This window comes from Erythrolamprus reginae, chromosome 2, assembly GCF_031021105.1.
Source record: "Erythrolamprus reginae isolate rEryReg1 chromosome 2, rEryReg1.hap1, whole genome shotgun sequence".
In the NCBI taxonomy this organism is placed as follows: Eukaryota; Metazoa; Chordata; class Lepidosauria; order Squamata; family Dipsadidae; genus Erythrolamprus; species Erythrolamprus reginae.
The window spans coordinates 22,914,077-22,918,765 of record NC_091951.1 but is presented as its reverse complement, the minus strand read 5'-3'; the positions used below and the strand labels follow the sequence as shown (position 1 = coordinate 22,918,765).

Sequence of the window (4,689 nt, the reverse complement as noted above, 5' to 3'; positions counted from 1 at the left end):
AACTTTTTATCCTAAAAGGAACAAGATTCACAACGCTGTGAAGCATCACTCAGCTTTCTTAACTTGCAACCTATGTACAAACTGGTATTGATCTGACCTTGTATTTTCTGCAGGAACTAAAATGTAGAAATCATTCCTGCTCCATCAGGCCTGGGGCCTTGTCTGCTTCTTCTTCTTGTAGGTAAAGCTGATGAAGCAGGTGACTAAATATTTAGGTCTGGCAGGAAAAAATACTGAGAGATTGGGAACCCCGATCCAAAAACGGAGAACCAAATGGATAAACAACCCATTGCCTTCATGTATTGTTCAATGTATCAAGCAGGCCGTCCCTGGGTGGGCTCGAACCACCATCCTTCTGGTTAACAGCCAGACGCGCTAACCCATTGCGCCACAGAGACCTGGCATGGGCCTTCCTCTCGGCTCTCCCCATCTGAGCATACACAGCTGTGCTGGCTAGACAGCAATCAGATAGATTGGTCCCAAAACCCAGTGTGTTTCTCTCTCCCACCATCAGATGGGAAAAGAGAAACCCTGGATATAAAGCTTTTCCCAAGACAGACTCTCAACAGCTGTGCCAGTGGTGTAGGGGCATCATGCAGGGTTCCCAATCTTGCGACCTGGGTTCGAATCCCAGCTGGCGCATGTCTTTTTCTACCTTTTGTCTTCTAGGATGTACAGGCAACAGCACCAGATGATGTTTTGAGCCCAGATTCTGTTTTAGTGGGAGAAGACCCACAGCCACTCCGTCTTATCAGGGTTGAGTTTGAGTCTGTTGACACCCATCCAGACCCCAACAGCCTCCAGGCACCGGCACATCACTTCCACTGCTTCGTTGACTGGACATGGGGTGGAGATGTAAAGCTGGGTATCATCCGCATACTGATGATACCTCACCCCATGCCCTTGGATGATCTCGCCCCATTGCCAGCTGCAGCCCGCTATTGCCCACCATCTCCCCAACTTCAATTAGGGTTACGGTTCCTTCATCCACCTTCAGATTCATGTCCAAGAATAATCTACCAAGCTGGCATTCAATAGCATCTGATCCTAACTAGCAACAACGCATCCCATAACTAGGCCAATGTTGGCAAACCTTTTCTGTCACCGTGTGTCGAAATGGGAGCGCAGGTGCGCACAGGGGAACACCAGAAACTAGAAGAGTGGCTTTTTGGCCCATATGTGCGGGAGGACCCAAAACTGGAAGAACAGCATACAGTACACCAGGAAGCTGAGCTTCTGTTTTCCGGTGTGCACATGCGTGCTGATCCCCTGGTTTTCCACTTTCTGGCATCCGTCCATGCGCAAAGACCAGTTGGCTGGCATGCGTGCATGTTGCGGCCCTATCTGGACCGGGACTCACTGCTCATAGTCACTCATGCCCTCAACACCTCGAGATTCGACTATTGTAACACTCTCTACATGGGGCTACCTTTGAAGAGTGTTCGGAAACTTCAGATGATGCAGAATGCAGCTGCGAGAGCAATCATGGGCTTCCCTAGGTATGCCCATGTTACACCAACACTCCGCAGTCTGCATTGGTTGCCGATCAGTTTCCGGTCACAATTCAAAGTGTTGGTTATGACCTATAAAGCCCTTCATGGCACCGGACCAGAATATCTCAGGGACTGCCTTCTGACGCACGAATCCCAGCGACCGGTTAGGTCCCACAGAGTTGGCCTTCTCCGGGTCCCATCGACTAAACATTGTCGTTTGGCGGGTCCCAGGGGAAGAGCCTTCTCTGTGGCAGCCCCGACTCTCTGGAATCAACTCCCCCCAGAGATTAGAACTGCCCCCACCCTCCTTGCCTTTCGTAAACCCCTTAAAAGCCACCTCTGCCGTCAGGCATGGGGGAATTGAGACGTCTCCCCTGGGCCTATACAATTCATGTATGGTATGTTTGTGAGTATGTCTGCTTTAGTAACAGGGTTTTTAAAAATGTTTTTAAATTATTAGATTTGTCTTGAATTGTTTTATTGTTGTTGTGAGCCGCCCCGAGTCTACGAAGAGGGGCAGCATACAAATCTAATAAAGATAGATAGATAGATAGATAGATAGATAGATAGATAGATAGATAGATAGATAGATAAAAATGTGCCCTAAACCAGAAGCTCAGCCTCCCGGTGGGAGCATACACACCAGGGAGTTGCTCTTCTGCTTTTCAGTGCTCCTGCTTGTGCACATCCAGCTGCCCGGTGTGCATGTGTGCGCCAGAACACTAGAATGGTAAAAGGCGGGTGGCCCCGGCCCTCTGGAGTCAACTCCCCCCTCCCCCCCCGGAGATTAGGACTGCCCCCACCCTCCTTGCCTTTCGCAAACTTCTGAAAACCCACCTATGTCGCCAGGCTTGGGGAAATTGACATACCCCTAGCTGTTCCATTTCATGTATGGTTTGTTTGGATTGTATCACTGTTTTATAGTGGGGTTTTTTTTATAATTGTTTTTTAATATTAGATTTGTATTTCTGTATTATTGTTGTGAGCCGCCCCGAGTCTTCGGAGTGGGGCGGCATACAAGTCTAATAAATTATTATTATAAATTAATAATAATAATAATTTATTAGATTTGTATGCCGCCCCTCTCCGAAGACTCGGGGCGGCTCACAACAATAATAAAAACAATATTATAGCGAAACAAATCTAATATTAAAAAAGAAGCATATAAAACCCTATCATATTTAAAAACCAAACAACACATACACACCAAACATAAAATATAAAGAGCCTGGGGGACAGGTGTCTGAACTCCCTCATGCCTGGAGGTATAGATGGGTCTTGAGTAGTTCACGAAAGACAAGGAGGGTGGGGGCATTTCTAATCTCTGGGGGGAGTTGATTCCAGAGGGCCGGGGCCGCCACAGAGAAGGCTCTTCCCCTGGGACCCGCCAAACGACATTGTTTGGTCGACAGGACCCGGAGAAGGCCAACTCTGTGGGACCTTATCGGTCACTGGGATTTCTGCAGTAGCAGGCGGTTCCGGAGGTACTCTGGTCCAATGCCAAGTGGCGCTTTAAAGGTCATAACCAACACTTTGAATTGTGACCAGAAACTGATCGGCAGCCAATGCATGTTGTAGAAACGTGGGAGAATCTGGAAAGTCCCACGATGGCTCTCACGGCCGCATTCTGCACGATTTGAAGTTTCCAAACACTTTTCAAAGGTAGCTCCATATAGAGAGCATTGCAGTAATCGAACCTCGAGGTGATGAGGGCATGAGCGACTGTGAGCAATGACTCCAGGTCCAAATAGGGCCGCAACTGGTGCACCAGGAGAACCTGGGCAAACGCCCTCCTCGCCACAGCCGAAAGATTATATTCCAATGTCAGCTGTGGATCGAGGAGGATGCCCAAGTTGAGAACCCTGTCTGAGGGGGTCAGTAGTTCCCCCCCTCCCAGGGTGATGGACGGACAGATGGAATTGTCCTTGGGAGGCAAGACCCATAGCCACTCCGTCTGGTCTGGGTTGAGTTTGAGTTTGTTGACACCCATCCAGGCCCCAACAGCCTCCAGGCACCAGCACATCCCTTCCACTGCTTCGTTGACTGGACATGGGGTGGAGATGTACAACTGGGTATCATCGGCAAATTATTATTATTAAATGTTTTAGAATATTTATTTCAAAGACAACCAGTAAACTAGCTCTGTAAGTTTAAAAGAGGATAAACAAAAACAATCTGTTATTAACAATAACTTAAAAAGTAAAAAATAAATAAAATTAGCCCAATCAGCAACCAAGAGTTAAAACCTAAGAGTTAAAATCCTTCAAAACTGGATTCCTCCTCCTCATCTGTATGTCCAAATAGAGCTTCAGCATTAGCTGCTGTGAGGCTATCAGCACAGACACTGTCCTCATCACTGAGTTCGCAGTCCTTGCCATCACTGCCGTCATTCTCAAACAAAGCATCGTCTTCACTGCCATCCATCACATTACTAATGCCACATTTTTTGAAGGCGCGTCGCACCAAGCCCTTTGGAATTTCTTCCCATGCGTCACGGACCCACTTGGCTATCAATCCTATGTCGGGCTTCTTCAGATTTCCCACTTTTCTCAGTTGGCCTTGACCAGATGACATCCATTCACGCCACATCTTTCGAACACGGTCTTTAAAACGTTTATTTAAGGAAAGGTCTAGGGGCTGTAACACAGATGTAAGCCCACCTGGAACACTGGCCAAAGTAACTTGAGAAGACCTTGCCAATTTTTTAATGTCGTCGGATGTGTGGGCTCTGAACATATCCCAAACTAGCAATGATGGTTTTTTCTTTGAGGCTCCTCCTGGTCGTCCGTTCCAAATTTCTTCCAGCCATTGTTTTGTTCCATCTTCATCCATCCAGCCTTTAACGTGAGCACGCACTGTAATTCGTGGTGGGAATTTGACCTTTTTTGGCAAGGTCTCTCTTTTAAAAATGATGACAGGCCGCAGCTTTCTTCCATTAGCCAAACATGACAGAACGACCGTGAAATTGTTTTTTTCGTTTCCTGTGGCTCTGAGCAAAACAGATTTATCTCCCAAACGTGCCGCAGTTCTGTTGCTTGGAAGATCAAATGTCATAGGTGTTTCACCCATATTCCCAATATCTCCCAGGTCATAGTTATGGATCTTTCTTCGTTTTATGATGAATGAATGGAACGATATCACTTTTTCTTCCAGGTCTTTTGGCAACTTCTGTGAAATCTTTGTTCTTTGCCGCAAG

General features: G+C 47.1%; 1 non-coding gene across 1 annotated transcript; it reads right to left on the bottom strand.

Moving 5' to 3' along the window:
• Positions 1–324: 324 nt before the first annotated feature.
• On the bottom strand, positions 325–398 carry TRNAN-GUU (transfer RNA asparagine (anticodon GUU)). Its single transcript has one exon. It is a non-coding gene; the product is annotated as a tRNA-Asn (tRNA).
• Positions 399–4,689: the final 4,291 nt, after the last annotated feature.